A 17,816-nucleotide genomic window follows, 5' to 3' on the forward strand; every position below is an offset into this window, starting at 1 on the left:
GGAAATAAGTAGAAAGACAAAATCAGAAAGTTGCGGCTCTCCATCAGAACAGGTTAGCAAAGGCCAAGTACAATATTAAAGATAAAAGGAAGGGAAACACCAAGAATAACTATAATCTTGTCATTTTAACCACAAACTCACAACACAAGAAGGGAAAAAAAAATCTGACACTAACAACCTAGAAGGGGAAGAAGAAAGGGATGGAACAGCTTAATCTAAGCAAATAAGAGGCTATCAGAAAATGGATCATCTCATCTATGAGATGTTTTATACAAACCACATGGTAACCACTAAACAAATATCAAGGATAAAGACACAACTTACAAATAAGAAGAAAGCCAATGTAGAAAACTACCTACCTGAATTGGTAGTCCAAAAATCATGGGACGAGAAACAAAGCAAATGCAAGAGAAGCAGAAAACAAGCGATAGGATGGCAGCATTAGGCCCCCACATTTCAATAATCACTCTAAATGTAAATGGAATGAACTCTCCAATCAAAAGACACAGAATAGCAGGATGGATTAAAGAGCAAGACCCAATATGCTGCCTCCAGGAAACACACCTCAGCCCCAAAGACAAACACAGACTCAGGGTGAAAGGATGGAAGACAACAGTCCAAGCTAATAAGGAACATAAGAAAGCAGGTGTCGCCATACTTATATCAGACAAAGTAGGCTTCAAAGCAAAACACATAAAGAGAGACAAGGAGGGGCAGTTTATAATGATAAAAGGGACACTCCACCAAGAAGACATAACACTTATAAATATACACGCACCCAACACAGGAGCACCAAAGTACATAAAGCAACTATTAACAAAGCTAAAAGGAGATATCAACAACAATACAATAATAGTAGGGGACCTCAACATCCCACTAACACCAATGGACAGATCATCCAGACAGAAAGTCAACAAGGAAATTATAGAATTAAATGAAAAACTAGGCCAGATGGCCTTAATAGATATATTTAGAACACTCCATCCAAAAACAGCAGGTTACACATTCTTCTCAAGTGCGCATGGAATGCTCTCAAAGATAGACCGTCTCTTGGGAAACAAAGCAAGCCTCAACAAATTCAAGAGGGTTGAAATAATATCAAGCATGTTTTCCAACCATAATGCTATGAAACTAGAAATCAATCACAAGAATAAAGCTGGGAAAGGGGCAAAAATGTGGAGACTAAACAACATGCTACTGAACAAGCGATGGATCATTGAAGAAATTAAAAAAGAAATCAAATATTATCTGGAGACAAATGAAAATGAAGACACACCATACCAACTCATTTGGGACGCAGCAAAAGCAGTCCTAAGAGGGAAATTCCTTGCAATCCAGGCTCACCTCAATAAACAAAAAAACCTCAGATAAGCAATCTCAAATGACATCTAACCAAATTAGAAAAAGAAGTACAAACGAAGCCCAGAGTCAGTAGAAGGAGGGAAATAGTAAAAATTAGAGCAGACATAAATGAAATTGAAACCAAAAAAACAGTCGAAAGGATCAACGAAACAAAGAGTTGGTTCTTTGAAAAAATAAACAAAATTGACAAACCCTTAGCCAGGCTCACTAAGAAAAAAAGAGAGAAGACTCAATAAATAAAATTAGAAATGAGAGAGGAGAAATCAAAACGGATACCACAGAAATACAAAAGATCATAGGAGAATACTATGAAAAGCTATATGCCAAGAAATTGGACAACCTGGAAGAAATGGATAAATTCTTAGACTCTTACAACCTCCCAAAACTGAAGCAGGAAGAAATAGAGAATCTGAATAGACCAATGACAAGTAAAGAAATCGAAACAGTAATCAAAAACCTCCCAAAAATAAAAGTCCAGCAGCAGACGGCTTCTCTGGAGAATTCTACCAAACATTGAAAGAAGATTTAATACCTATCCTTCTCAAACTATTTCAGAAAACTGAGGAAGATGGAGCACTCCCTAATACATTCTATGAAGCCAACATAGCCCTGATTCCAAAACCAGACAAGGACAAGACAAAGAAGGAAAACTACAGGACAACATCACTGATGAACATAGACACAAAAATCGTCAACAAAATTTTAGCAAACCGAATACAGCAATACATTCAAAAGATTATACACCATGATCAAGTGGGATGTATACCAGGGACACAGGGATGGTTCAACATCGGCAAGTCAGTCTACGTGATACACTACATTAACAAAATGAGAAACAAAAACCACACGATCATCTCAATAGATGCAGAGAAAGCATTCGACAAGATCCAACAGCCATTTATGATAAAAACTCTCAATAAAATGGCTATAGAATGAAAGTACCTCAACATAATAAAGCCCATATATGACAAACCCACAGCCAACATCATACTCAATGGGCAAAAACTGAAAGTCGTCCCTCTGAGAACAGGTACAAGACAAGGGTGTCCACTCTCACCACTCTTATTCAACATAGTACTGGAGGTTTTGGCCAGAGCAATTCGGCAGGAAAAAGAAAGAAAAGGAATCCAAATAGGCAATGAGGAAGTGAAACTCTCACTTCTTGCAGACGACATGATCTTATATATAGAAAACTCCAAAGAATCCATTGGAAAACTACTAGGAAATAATCAACAACTACAGCAAAGTTGCAGGGTATAAAAATCAACATACATAAATCAGTAGCATTTCTATACTCTAACAATGAACTAAGAGAGAATGATCTCAAGAACACAATCCAGTTCACAATTGCAAAAAAAAAAGAATAAAATAGCTGGGGGTAAATTTAACCAAGGAAGTGAAAGACCTATACAATGAAAACTACAAGACTTTCCTGAAAGAAATTGATGACGACATAAAGAGATGGAAAGACATTCCATGCACATGGATTGGAAGAATAAACATCGTTAAAATCTCCATACTACCTAAAGCAATCTACAGATTCAACACTATCCCAATCAGAATCCCAATGACATTCTTTACAGAAACAGAACAAAGAATCCTAAATTTCATATGGGGCAACAAAAGACCCTGAACTGCTAAAGCAATCCTGAGAAAAAAGAACAAAGCTGGAGGCATCACAATCCCTGTCTTCAAAACGTACTACAAAGCTCCAGTAATGAAAACAGCATGTTACTGGTACAAAAACAGGTGCACAGATCAATGGAACGGAATTGAAAGCCCAGAAATAAAACCACACATCTATGGACAGCTACTCTTCGACAAAGGAACTGAGGGCCTACAATGGAGAAAAGAAAGTCTCTTCAACAAATGGTGCTGGGAAAACTGGACAGCCACATGTAAAAGAATGAAAATCGACCATTCTTTTTCACCAGTCACAAAAATAAACTCGAAATGGATCAAAGACCTAAAGATTAGTTCTGAAACCATAAGCTTCCAGAAGAAAATATAGGCAGTACACTCTTTGTCATCAGTATCAAAAGGATCTTTTCGGACACCATGTCTTCTCAGACAAGGGAAACAATAGAAAGAATAAACAGATGGGATTTCATCAGACTAAAGACCTTCTTAAAGGCAAGGGAAAACAGGATTGAAACAAAAAAATCAACGAGCTAAATGGGAAAAAATATTTGCAAGTTATGTATCCGACAAAGGGTTAATCTCCATAATATATAAAGACATCACACAACTCAACAAAAAAAAAAATCAAACAACCTGATCAAAAAATGGGCAGAGGACATGAATAGACATTTCTCCAAAGAAGATATACGGATAGCCAATAGACACATGAAAAGATGCTCATCATCACTAATCATCAGGGAAATGCAAATCAAAGCTACACTAAGATATCACCTTACACCTGTTAGAATGGCAAAAATAAACAAAACAAAAAGTGACAAGCGTTGGAGAGGTTGTGGAGAAAAATGAACCCTCATACACTGCTGGTGGGAATGCAAACTGGTGCAGCCACTATGGAAAACGGTATGGAGATTTCTCAAAAAATTAAAAATAGAAATATCGTATGACCCAGCCATCCCACTGCTGGCTATCTATCCAAAGAACTTGAAATCAGCAATTCCAAAAGTCCCATGCACCCCTTTGTTCATTGCAGCATTATTTACAATAGCCAAGGTGTGGAAGCAACCTAAGTGCCCATCAAGTGATGATTGGATAAAGAAGATATGGTGTATATATATACAATGGAATACTACTCAGCCATAAAAAAGGATAAAAATCATCCCATTCACAACAACATCGATGGACCTTGAGGGTATTATGTTAAGTGAAATAAGCCAGATAGAGAAAGAAGAAACTCTGTATGACTCCACTCATAGGTGGAAGTTAAGCATGTAGACAAAGAGAACAGATTGGTAGTTACCAGGGGAAAGGGGGGTGAGGGGGTGGGCACAAAGTGTGAAGTGGTGCACCTACAACATGACTGACAATAATGTACAACTGAAATTTCACAAGGTTGTAAACTATCATAATCTTAATAAAAAGTAAAAAAAAAAAAAAAGGGGGGGGCGGAGCAGTGGGAGCACAATTGGTTCATGTTCTTCCCAGGTGCTTCCACCAGCCCAGGCCTAAGGGCGCTAGCGGTGAGCACCACCAGAGAAGCACAGCAAAGAACAGGAAGACGGATGACTCTAGATCCGGAAGGCATGACCAAGAACCAGGACTTTTTTCTCTCTTTCTTTTCTTTTAATAAACAAGCACCGCAGGAAAACAGCAGGCCTCCAGTGACAGCTCCTTACTTCCTGGAGCAGGCATTGCTCGTGGGTACATTTGTTAAAGTGACGATGATGGCCAAGCTCACCAACACCCCCTAAGGGGACCCACACCTCCTCTTAACCTCTTAACATATGGTCACTCTATAATCTCTAATGATATCATCAGCTTTACATTAACACAGTGTTTTGTTATGTCTATCTTAATTAGATCTCCAGGCAAAGAATATACATTAATTAACTTAATCTAATATCAGTCAGAGAACTTAAAGAGAATGGTAGGTCTTAAAATCTCAAATTGAGCTGACACGTAATAAAGAAAGACAGGTTGGGATCATATATTAGATGATACCTAAAGACGTTTACTCAAAAGAAGCATGTGGAATAATTGAGTCATCGTGATTTCTAGAATTATAAGACTTGATCTCCTTTTAGAAGATATTATATGGTATCTTTCATTTACAGATCATAAAATTTTATAAATTTGAATATTGGTTGGAGTTAAAGTTTGCTTTTTTGACCAGTAAAACCAGTGTAGGAAATTTAGGCAGTTCAGTGTCGTTAGGATTTTGAAGAGAATAGAAGTCCAAGACTTGTATAAACTAGAATACTATGCCACCAATATTTTGCACATTCTTAGAAAGTCTGGACGACAGCAACAAAAAGTAGTTCTTAGGCCAAAATTGCTAAACCAGTCTGATGCATACAAGGAGTCATCGTTAGAAATATGACACGACATAAACATTTTCCATGCCATTATATGTCAATTATTAAAATTCTTTAAAGTGTTTAAAATTATTTGAGATTCATGCTTATCATCAACTTGAATTTTTTTCTTGTACCCAGCACTGAGACCACTAATTTATCCACAGCTAAATCCTTTTTCTTTTTTTTCTGAGTCACAGATTCAGCAAGAAAGGAAGTGCAAGAAAAAAACCCCCATCAACAGCACCTTGGGACTCCACTGGGATCCCGGAAATAGAAGCTCGGTCATTACCCCACTTTGGGGAGAGGCACAACTGGGTACGCAGCCCGAATCAGCTTGCCTCTGTCTGCTTGGACTCAGACTGAACCCAGGACCAGGTCAGGGTCAGGTCAAGACAAGACTAAGCACCATTCTCACAGGGCAGCCGCCTACCTGACAGTGCCAGATGCAGGATTCTGGAAAGGTCTTGAGAACTCTCGCCTTCCCTCTGATTCATTTTCCACCTGCTCCCCTCAACCTCGCACCACAAGGAAGGATCCTTCACCTTTTTGTCGGGTCACAACTCTTGAAGATCCCAGCAGGGCAGAGAGAGCCAGGCAGGAGCCAAGGGGGCAGCTGCGCTCCCCTGGAGGGTCTCCCTGAAGAGGTGGGCAGCGCTAGAGCTCAGGCGGACTCAAGACCCCACTGCCCGCCAAAGCAACGAGGAGGAGTCCGGAGGGCAGATGGTGCTGGGGAGACTGACAACCTATCTGTTCCTCCAAGCAGAGGGCGGGCCTGGCCTGCACTGTCGGGGAGAAGGGGAGAGCCCAATCAAACTCCGCCTGAAGCTTCTCTATAGCCTGAAGGAAACGGGTGTCAGGTTCCTGAAAGGGCAAGAGGGGTCTCCTCCAGAGGACAAAGGCCTCCCCTGTCCTTGGAGGAAAAGTCCTCCAGCTGGTTCCAAGGGACATTGCGAAAGGAAAGGGGCAACAGCGGTCCACTAAATGATTCTGAGATGTCTGCAATTACTCTCAAAGGGTGTCGCAAATCACGAATATGTGGAAAAAGAGCGAGAAACCCAAAGTGGGAAATGGCTAACTGGTGCATTTAGGTGACGAAATACAATGCCTGCAACTTTTTTGAATGTTTCAATTATTTTTAAGCAGCAATTGGAACCTAAGCCCCAAGTTCTCTTTAGATGAAAACTCAAAGTGAGACATTAGGTTTCTGAGACAAGGGAGGAGGAGCGCAGGCTGCCCCTCACATCTCACCTCTGCAGCCTGGGAGGTAGATGCCTTGGCCCCTGTGGCCTGGCCTCCCGCAGAGGCTCTTCCCTGCGTCTGGAGCTTGAGGCCCACCTCACCTCTGGGGGTGAAGAGAAGACTCCTGCATGCGGAGGCCGTGCCCAGAGACGTCGCTGATGGGGAACCAATCCCGGAGCCCAGTGAAAGTGCCTACTCCTAGCCCCAGGCCACCGGGGAGTCACACAAGGGCTCTAACTTGGCCTCTCCAGGTGACAGTTCTGAAAGCAAAGGTTCGATTTCTGAGACGCGGAGAGCAGAAGCGCAGACGAGTCCCAGCGGCCCAGGGCTGAACGCAGCGGTGCAGGGCCCCCAGCCCCCAGCCGGCTGCCCATCACCCTTCACCTCTCTCAGCCCGGGGGACGCTCGGGACGCTTTGGGCTCTGAGGCCTGACCACAGGGGAACTGGTCTGTCTTCCCTTCTGGTGTAGCTTTAGCACTGTGTGCGGCAGAGCCAAGGACGTGCTCTTTCCGAACCTCGGTTTCCTTCTGAGTAAGGGGCGCCCTTGGGTCTGAGGGGGTGAGGAGCGGAGCCGGTCTGCGCCCTGATCGCTGACCTGGCTCAAGCGGCTCTCCTGACAACGGCACGTGTACAGGCTCCTTTTCGTGCCCAGACCAGCTTGACCGGGGGAGCACGAGGCTCCGTCTACGTGCCTTTGCCTGGAGACCCGGTTTCTTCGGCTGGTTTTCTTTTGCTCCGTCAGGCAAATGAACCTGTTGTGCAAGTGTGCTGGGAGTGGGGAAGCCAAGTGTGCTTCACAGGAAAGAAGTTCTTGGTTTTTAGAGACATGATACTTGTCAGCCTGTAGAGAATACTTCAGAGACAGATGAGAAGGTTAGGGTCTGTCTGGATCTCAAGGTAAGCGAAGCCAGCCTAGTCCTGCGCCCGCCTTGGACTCACTGACTGTGTCCCGGTCTCCATTGTGACTCAGAGCAGACAACCGAGGCCGAGTAACTGGCCTAGGGCTGAGTAACTGAAGTTGTGCCACGTTTCTTGTGAATGGAAAATGCGGCTGCGGCCGCACCTCCACGCCCGGTCCCCTCCTCTGCTTGTTTTTGCAACACGAAGGTAAGTTTGAGGAAAAAAGAGGTTGTTTCCGCCCGGTTTCGATACGGGGACCTTTCGCGCGTGAGGCGAACGTGATAACCACTACACTACGGAAACGAGGGGTGTTGGAAGACGTAACGACATATCCATGAAAACCTTAGGTCCTGCCACAACCATTCCAGACGCCCACTGTTTTGAACTGGGAGAGGCTCCGGGAAGCACCAGCGACCCCTCAGGCAGGGAGACTGCGGCTCCGGAGAGGCCCTGGCTCAGGGTTCCGCGCCTACCCCCGAAGCCAGGGCCCTGGGACCCCACAGTTTGACTTCGGGGTCCCGCATCACACGCAGGATTTCCACTCCCAGGACTAGGCGCTCCTGTGCAGGAGTCGCCCCCGCTGATCGCAGCTCCCGGAAGCTGCAGGAGCCGGCGGGTGGGTGCGTCTGAGCCCCGGGCGCCCGCCGCCGCCCAGGAGTCCGGACGTCGCCCCTCCGGGGCTGTGGACGCGCGCCTCCGTGGCCATTTTCACAGCCACATAGAGCTATGCAGTGTTGGTGTGGATTAGGTGATGCAGGAGTAAGACGGTCTGTCAGCAATTGCGGGACACAGGTGGAATTTTTGTCCCATCTCCAGGACACTGCGTTTGATCCTCAAGAACGGCGTTTTAATGACTTTTGCAGAGCGGATTTCTCTATCGCACAGACAAGACTTCAGTATAAGAATGGAAGTCACGGAAACAATGGCCTTAGAGGACAGATAGGGAAAAAGTTTTGAGGTAGGACTTGAGCGGTGATGGAGAGGTCTTGACCCTCAGTGGGAGCCAAATGGCCGAGCCCGGGGAAGCTCTGGCACCTCAGGGGCTCCGATCCGGTGGCCATTACCCTTCATTCCCGAGTCCCTCCTGAGAGCAAAAGAGCATCCTGGAGCAAAGCAAGAGCGCAACAGGTTTCCCAGATCCACCAGAAGCAGAGGGTGAGACACAAGGACCAGAGTGGAGGAGGAAAGAGGTTTAGACACAGAGAATTGCAACGGGTTTGTTACCTACACACCAACGGGGAACTGGCTTTATTTAAAGACTGAGAAGGACCTGTCTTCCAACGGCTCGAGGGCTAAACTTTCCATGGAAGTGTGTCTGCCTGGAATATAGTTCAAAGCTAGCTACGATGTGTCTACAGACGTTAGGATGAAAACTATATTTAATTAGTAGTAGTAAATAAGAGATTTGAGTGTTAGCTCACATGCTTACTCATAAAAATGGGAAACAGTTATTAGAATGTTGTCATGAAACAAAGACAAAAACAGAATTTATAGAAGAGGCAGAAGAAAGGAAAAAGAAACCACAGATAGCTTGGGAATGGGGAATTGTATTTATCTTTTCCTTAGGAAACGGGTGAGCAGAAAGGCATCAAACGGCTTGTCTGATGGCTTGTTCTGGTGAAGCTGACAAAGTCATCAGATAAACAATTTTGGCTACTTATAGATGCTCCAAAAATTCTCGAAGGCTTGGCTGTGGAATGAATGGGGTGACTTTCTTTGTGTAATACCTGCCAGTGTCCTTCCTTTGGCACCTCTGAGTCAGTTAAGCCTAATTGTGCTATTTTCCTCATCAGGATTTCTCAATCTCCTCTCTCCCCCTTTTGGGGTCACAATTATTCTCAAAAGAGCAGATTTGACCATGGGCACTTCGGTCTCTCCCTCACACAGTTGGATATCAGCTTAAAGTAACGGTCGTGAGCAACATATACGTAACCAGATATCAGATTGCGGAGGAAAGTCAAAAACCTGAGGACAGCAGAAATATCACAATAAAGATTTTGAACTTACTTTGCATCCAACAGCCTAGGCCAAACCAGAAGAATAAATCTCAATATCACTTTAGCAATAATCGGGTGGCTTTCAACTTTTTTTGTTGTGGTGTAATAAATATAAAGGACCTAATGTGTACTGTTCGAAAACCTTTACCAATGTAAACCGACCTGAATAACTACTGATGTGGTGCCCGGACTGAGGTGTAGCATGTTTCCAGACCCCAGAAAGCTTCCTCGTGACTCTTGCCATGCAAGAGCTCACAGAGTCATCTCCACCCCCACCACTCACCAACTTCCACCAATGTCTGTTAGTTTTTCCTGCCCTTTACTTCCACATAAATTGAATTATAAAGTATGTACAGGGGTTTTTGTGGGAGAGGGGCGTGGGTGTGACTCCTGTCATTTCAACATTACGTTTATGAAATGTATGCATGTTTTCCACGTAGTTCTTTGTTTCCGTGTGTGTTCCTTGTATGAACATACCTCAACATATGTATTTCTTCTACTGTTGTTGGGCATATGAGTCGTTTGCAGTTTAGGATATTTCGAATTGGTAGGAACAATCTTTTATATGTCTTTTGGTGGACACACTCACACGTTTCTCTGGGGCGGCCCGTTCCAATAGAAATGTAATGCCAGTCATAGGAATTTTAAATTTCCTGGTAGGTGTATTTTAAAAATTAAAATAAAAAAGGTGAAATCAATTTTAATAATGTTTTAGGAGACCTACTGTATCAAAAATATTATCACTGCAACATGAGACGCTAGCAACATTTCAAGTGTTCAGAGGCTACACGTGTCTCGTAGCTACCATACTGGACAGTGCAGGTGTAAGGTATAGAGCTAAAAGTAGAATTTCTGGGCCACAGCACACAAGTGTGTATGTACAACCCTTAGGTGATACTTCCAAAAATTCTTCCAGCATTGTTCAACATATTTATACTCTTACCAGAAATGGATGAGAGTTTCCAGGGCTCCCCATCCGGTCAACATGTGGAATTGTCAGTCTTTTCTTTTTTTTTTAAATCAGGTTTATTGAGATGATAGTCACGTAAATTAAAATTCACCAACATTAGATCACACTACATATTTTTCAATGATACCCTTTCTTTGCAAAGCTGGATTTTGGTGGTTGCTGTGATCAAAAGCAAGTACCATGCAAAAAGTCCATGTCAAACAGGAAATGTAGGTGGCAGTTTGAGAAGCTGTGCAGTGCACAACACCAAGGTATGTGAGTTTCAAACGTCAGAACACTGGAAACAACAAACCGCTCTATTGCACTTTGCAGAGAGTCAAGAGAACACATAAGAATATCCACAGCTCCAGCCACATACCCACAAAATACAGAAATCTAGGCAAACTCAGCAAACAACAACATTCCCCAAGTAAAGTGATATTTATGTGGCCAGCCAATCTATCGGGAGATTAGAGCAAACAGGAAAGAGAGAGAGAGAATTTGCAGGCAATCAAAGATTATTCATTAAATAACAATTTAATATTAGTCAAAGGTTTAAGGTTAACTATCGGTCTTTAAATTGTAAAATAAGCTGATACATATTGGAATGTGAGAATGTTGGGATCATATATTAGAAGACACCTAAAAATATTTATCAAAAGTTGTAAATGGAATAATTGAGTCCTCTGGTTGCTAGAAGTGTAAGAATTTATCCCCTTCTAAAGATAGCGTCTGGAATATTTAATTACTTGAACTCATAACTTTAAAATTTTATCAATTGAAATACTTATTGGAATTAACGTTTGCTTATTTTAGCAGTACAACCGGTATAGGAAATTTAGGAAATTTAACTGAATTAGGACTTTCAAGCCAAAAGAAACCCAAGACTTGTATATACTAGAGTATTATGTAACCATTATTTTCCACATTATGAGAAAATCTGAAGGAAAATACATGATACTTTTTAAACTAAAATTATTAAACCATTCTAATTTTTGTAAGGAGTCACCTTGATAAATAAAATATCCAACATGACATAAACTTGTTCAATGCCATTATATATCAAATATTTAAATTACTTAAATTGTTGAAAAGTATTAAGATTCCTCTCTATCAACTTCATTTCTTTCCTTTTTTTGTACCAAGCAATCAAGACCATTCATTCAATCTATAGCTAAATCATTTATTTTTCCATGTTGCAAATTCAGCAACAAAATTTTTCCTTATGGATATATCACATTTAAAGCATAAGTAGCAAAACATTTTTTCTAGAAATTCTTAATTCTCTTATTTTAAATTTATATAAGTGATTATTACCACCCTTAAACTAATCTGGCAGTAACACCTTTAAAGTTTTTGAGAGCTAATTTGTCTATTCCCTCCAGAGGAAGAGAAAGCATATCGATTTGTCTCTGAGAAAATATATTTACAAAAGGGAAAGATCCCATCAACCTACTGGGCATTCTAAAGGAACTAACTGTGGTATCATTATTTAAGGTGGGAAGAGAGGCAATGACATCTATTAACAGTGCTTACTGGTGAAGGAAACAAAAGGAAATAATTTAGCAACATGAGGTCCTTGAAGGACCCTCATTGCTAAAAATTGGAGTAATTCCATGACGTCCTTTTGAGTCGCGCAAGACATTGTCTTTTCCAGGGTATATATCTGTTCACAAAGTTATTGATTTTCATGATTTTACTAAGGGCTGACCTTACTGCTTATAGTTTTGGGAAGTATTAAATCTTGATTTGTATAATTGTCAGAATTGTTCATGTTGCTCATTTAATTGCTTGTTTGCCATGATATAAATATCTTTTTTCCTCTCCTTTCTTGGGTCTCATTTGAACAATCTTTAAAGAACATTAAAGAAAAATCTTTTAGCTATTTAGAAACTTGAGTTTACCAATCAATGAAAGTTGCCCCCTGCATGCTAGAAATTCAGTTTTCTTCCTGTACTAACACCTCCTTTCATTCAAGCAATTTATTAAAGCCAAGAGTTCCTGTGGAGGGACCAAGTGTATTCAGATCATCCTTATTACAGATACTCCACTTTTTGCAGAAATTGACAACTACTGATTGGGCCCATAAAGTTCCCTCACTGGAGAGACAAGATGTGAACAACTTCTCATCGCTACTGTAAGTGAGCATAAGTGAGGCCATCTTGTTACGCCAAATGGCCCCAGCCCCTCCTCTGTGTGACTACTCACTTCTCTGCACATACTCTAAAAAAATTCACATGCTCTGCCTGAAACAAAACCCCTCCTTACTGCCCATTTTCCCTATATAACTACCTCAAGGTTCTGTAATCCTTGAAGATGGTTTTTTTTTGAGACATTAGTCTGTCATCTTCCTGATCACGTCAGCTAATCCAATTAAATCTTCCTTTCTCACTCCCTAACTCATTGTGATTAATTGGCTCAGATCAAGGAGAGCAGAGTGAACTCATTGCTCAGTATCACTACGGTCTCAAGTACCAGGAAATACAAGAATCCACAGCACAACAGGCAATCAAAAGAGGCTCACAGACTAGATTAGCTGTCATCTACTACCTAACAGGGAATAGATCCCTGTCAACCACCATTAGCTGTCCAACGTACGCAACAGAATCTCTCTGTGTAATGCTCAAACACCCTTCTGTTGTACCTCCCCCTTAGTTAAGTCAGAGGGGTACCACTCCCTTCTTAGAATATCATAGATGGATGTATAGAAAGATTATTGTGTTGGCAAGTAAGTGAAGAAGGGGACATTGATAGAGTTGGAAAATAAATTGGAGAGTAATTTGGTACTGCTTCTGTGGAAGGCAAATTTGCAGGATTTACTGAAATTACAAGCGTATAAACACTACAATTTAGACAGTGCACTTCCAGTTGTCCACTCTACAGAAATACCTGTGTAAGTAGCCAAAGATATGGGAACAAGAATGAGGGTTGCAGCATTATTTGTAGTCATAAAACCATGAAGTCAACTTAATTTAAAAAGCAATATGAAAAAGGTTAAATAATGCACAAACTATGGAAGAAGTGCCTTTGTCAAAAATAATGCAGAGGATAATGATGATTCACCAGATCACAACATTATTGATAGAGCAGTTACCAAATCCAGGCACATCCTGGGGGAAGGAAACTTTCGTTGGCCTCATATTTACAGATGAAAAACCTGTGGCACACCAACCCCAAATGCTGCCAAGGATGTGGAGCAACAGGAACTCTCATTCACTGCTGGTGGGAACGCAAAATGGTACAGACACTTTGCAAGAGTTTGGTAGTGTCTTCCAAAACTAAAAATATTCTTAACATATGATCCAGCAATTGCACTCCTTGCTATTTATCCAAAGGAGTCGAAAAGTTATGCCCACGCAAAAACTTGCACACAGATATCTATAGCAGCTTTATTTATAATTGCCAAAACTTTGAAGCAATCAAGATGTTTTTCACTAGTTAAATGGATAAACAGTGGTCCATCCAGATAATGGAATATTACTCAGCATTAAAAAGAAATAAGCTATCAAGCCATGAAAAACATGAAGGAATCTTAAATGCATATTCCTAAGTGACAGAAGCCAATGTGAAAAGGCTCCATATTGTATGATTCCAACTCTGTGACGTTCTAGAAAAGACAAAACAATGGAGAGAGTAAAAAGATCAGTGGTTGCCAGCGGTGGGGTGAGGGGGATGGATAGGCAGAGCAGGAAGGACTTTCAGGATAGTGAAAACACTCTGTATGAGACTATAATGGCAGATACATGTCATTATAAATTCTCCAAACCCATGGAATGTGCAACACCAAGAGTGACCTGTAATGTATACTACAGACTTTGGAGATTGTGATGTGTCAATGTAGATTCATCAGCCGCAACAAATGTACCACTCTGTTAGGGGATGCTAATAAAGAGGGAGGCTATGCATATGGGAGGGAGACAGGGAGCGTGCGAGGAATCTCTGTACCTTCCCCTCCAATTTTGCTGTGAACCCGAAACGCTCTAAATATTAGTCTTAATTAAAACAAAAAAGTAAGCACAATTGAGAAGCTCAATCTTCCCAAAGTAAGCATTTTGAAAAAGGAATGCAAGTATGTCTAGAAAATTAAACACACACACACACACGCACAGAGAAATGCTGAAGCACCAAAAGTTCAGCTTACTCTTCAAGCCTGTAAAGGGCAGAATAAAGATTTTATCTCACCACACCAGAAGCAGAACTCTGTTTCAGGAGTTCCTCTACTGCATGTAGAAACCTGACATCCCAGCAGACACTGTGTGAGAATCTGGTTGTGGAGGTGTGAGGAGGATAGAGCCCAGAACACAGGAGGGTAAATTGTGTAAGAGAAAAATCCACAGGAGATGGAGAGCAGGAAACACGTAGGACGAAGTTGGAATCCACGGGCTTACGTCCCTGGGTGGGATCGAACCACCAACCTCTCGGTTAACAGCCGAACGCGCTAACCGATTGCGCCACAGGGACTCGAGCGCCTCCGCCTCCTGGTCTCCTTAGGATGTGAGCACCTACTCAGCCCCCAGGATGTGTCGCCCGCCCTGAAGTCCACCTGCAAGTCCAAAGCCTCGGAAAAACGGAGAGACCAGAGCGATGAATCATGCTGTTTGTCGCGTTGGAAACTGGTGCACTTGATGATTCCGAAACTAGAAGGGCAGCAGAACGGCCTCGTCCCGCCCTGCCCATCACCCGCCTCAGAGGCCAGCGTCCCTCGAGACGCCCGGGTGCGCGATCCCCCGAGCCACGTGGGGGCCTAGGGAAGGTGAACAGCCTGTGGGCTCTCGTGATGGCTCTTGCCGTTTTCTTCATTTTCACCTAAAAGAATGAGCGTTTGCCCAGGCTTCTGAGACGCCTTCGGAAAGATGCTGCAGGTTCCTGTGTCCAGCACCGGAGCTCCACGAGGGCAGTGGTCGCTCCTGTGTCCCTTTGTCGACAATAGGATTTGCCACTCCACAGGACTCTCTACTAGGACTTGTTGAATGAATACATTGTCGTCTGTAGCTTTTAGTTCCATGAAGAATCCTGAGAATGGAAATAATGAAAGGTCTTTCAAAGCGGAAAGTTCTTTCTAAAAGAACCGGACTTCACTCCGGTTAATTGATTTCGTGGGGCGGGCAACGGGAAAGGCCTACGATGCCAGTCTGCGCTGTGGGCTCCTGGTGCTCCACTAGGCCGCTTGTTCTGCGGAGTAGATCCCCAGGAGAGGGAAAGGGGCGGGGCCAACAGGGAAATGGTACCCAGAGAAAACCAGCGGGGTAGGTGGGGTTTGGACAAGAGCCAAGAAACCCCAGGCCAGATCCATAAAGATGAGAATTGGTTTTGGTATATAGCAGAATGGGGAAGGAGGGAGAGAGCTGAAGTGGGAGAGAAAGCAAGAGAGAAAACGACAGAGGGAGGGAGGAAGGAATGGGGGGGGCGGGGAGAGAATTTGTGCTTCCATCCCTCTTTCACTCCCTCTCTTGCCCTCTCTCCTTCTCGCTCTTCTTCCCATCCCTACAGTTGAGAAATCCTGAAATATCCAAATCTGCAAAGAAAGACCCAACCTAATCCGTCCTCAAGAGTATCAGCTCTGGGCTGTAAATCTGGTTCTGCCCTCGTGTGGCCTTGGACAAATAAAGTACACTTTATGTGCCTCACTTCTTTCTTCTGTAAAATGGGACTAATAAGGATATTCTCCTTCATTCTGTTGCTGTCAGATATGCCTGGATTTAGTAACTACTGGATCAATAACGTTATAAGCAGCAGAATCGTGAATATTATTGTCCTTATCTTCTGAATCTTTTGACCACCACTATCCTGATTTTTTTTTCACCTTAAATTAGTTTTGTTTCTTCTAGAAATTCCTCTAAATGGAATCAAAGGGTATATGTGCTTTTGTGTCCACTTCTTTCTCTCTGCACAATGTCTTTGAGTTTTATCTGTGTCACTGAGTATATCAAATTTTCCTTTCTTTTAAATTGTTGAGTAATATTCCATTTGTAGGGGACTGGACTTGGCCACGCCAAGATATGTCTCTTTGGCATGAGGATTATTTGGGGCTGGTCACTTTTAAAAAACTGCAAACAGGAAAGAAACTCTGAAAAGTAGAATTTACTTACCCTTTGTTAAGAGACGTTTACATTTGTAAAGGAAATCTCCATCTGTAAAGGTGTCTCCCTCTCTGTACCAGGAAGAAGGGGAGAATGACCTTATCTCTAGAAACTCTTAATCAATGAAGAAGGCAAGGACTTAAATCTGCATAATAATTTTACTCTGGTTTACTGAACTTGTCTGGTAAACTCCTGTAACTGACTCCCCCCACCCCCAACATCCTCCTTTGTCTTTAGCTGAAGATATTTACGGTGGTGGCTTCAGCCATTTTGGTGAGTTGCTCAGGTTGCCTGAGCCTCTCCCATGTATACATGTTATAAAGCTTTGTTTAATTTTCTCCTGTTATTCTGTCTCATGTGAATTTAACTCCTTCTCCAGCCAGAAGGACCCAGAGCGGGTAGAGGAAATGTCTGCCTCCCCTACACATTGCACAGATATTTCACAATTCCTTTACTGTTCTCTTAGACATTAGGGTTGTTTCCAGTCTTGTCTATTGTGAGCAAAGCTTCTATGACAATGTTCTATTACAATGCATTTGTGGATGCATTTTTTTATTTCTCTGGGATAAATACCTAAGGGAGGATTTGATGGAATCAAAAGGGGAGGTGTATGTTTAATTTGATAAGAAACTGCCAAAATATTTCCCAAAATGGTTGTATCATTTTAGAGTCACACCGACAATGACAGTTCTGGTTGTTGAATAAAACTTCTCTTCTTCACCAAACTCGGCTCAGTTTCCTCTGAAATCTCTTCTCAAGTAGGCCCTAACTTTCAAACTTCTGAGTTTGTCTTTGCATTGTCCAATTTTAGCAAGAATCCTGCTAAGTCATTTTAACCAGAATTCCCCCATCCACGATATTTGATCAGGTTCCCCATCCTCCACTGTCCACCAGGTGATACCTGATCACATTGGCCTACCTTCAGCAAGAATCCGTTAGGTTGGTTTAGCCAGAATCTCCCCTTAACCCTGATGTTTCCTCTTAGTAATTTTCCACTCACTAACCTTCACCCTGCTCCTTGCTATAAATTTCCACTTTTCCTTGTATTAAGAATTGAGTTTGATTTCTCTCTTCTACTACAAAGTCCCATTGTAATAGTCTTCCAGAATAAAGTCTGACTTCCTGTCCTTTAACAAAAGTCATGAATAATTTTTTCTTTAACGTGTTTCACATCTTCACCAAAATTTGGTGTTTTCAGACTTCGCAATTTTATTTATTATACTGAGTGTAATGATATCTCAATGTGCATTTAATTTCCATTTCCCTGACAACTAATGATATTGAGCACTCTTT

The 17,816-nt window shown here is 42.2% G+C and overlaps 2 non-coding genes across 2 annotated transcripts; both read right to left on the bottom strand.

The window, feature by feature from the left end:
• Nucleotides 1-7,727: 7,727 nt before the first annotated feature.
• TRNAV-CAC (transfer RNA valine (anticodon CAC)) lies at nt 7,728-7,800 on the bottom strand. The gene has a single exon. It is a non-coding gene; the product is annotated as a tRNA-Val (tRNA).
• A 7,030-nt stretch (nt 7,801-14,830) lies between these two features.
• TRNAN-GUU (transfer RNA asparagine (anticodon GUU)) lies at nt 14,831-14,904 on the bottom strand. Its single transcript has one exon. It is a non-coding gene; the product is annotated as a tRNA-Asn (tRNA).
• Nucleotides 14,905-17,816: the final 2,912 nt, after the last annotated feature.

Source organism: Equus caballus, chromosome 5 (genome assembly GCF_041296265.1).
Source record: "Equus caballus isolate H_3958 breed thoroughbred chromosome 5, TB-T2T, whole genome shotgun sequence".
Lineage (NCBI taxonomy): Eukaryota > Metazoa > Chordata > Mammalia > Perissodactyla > Equidae > Equus > Equus caballus.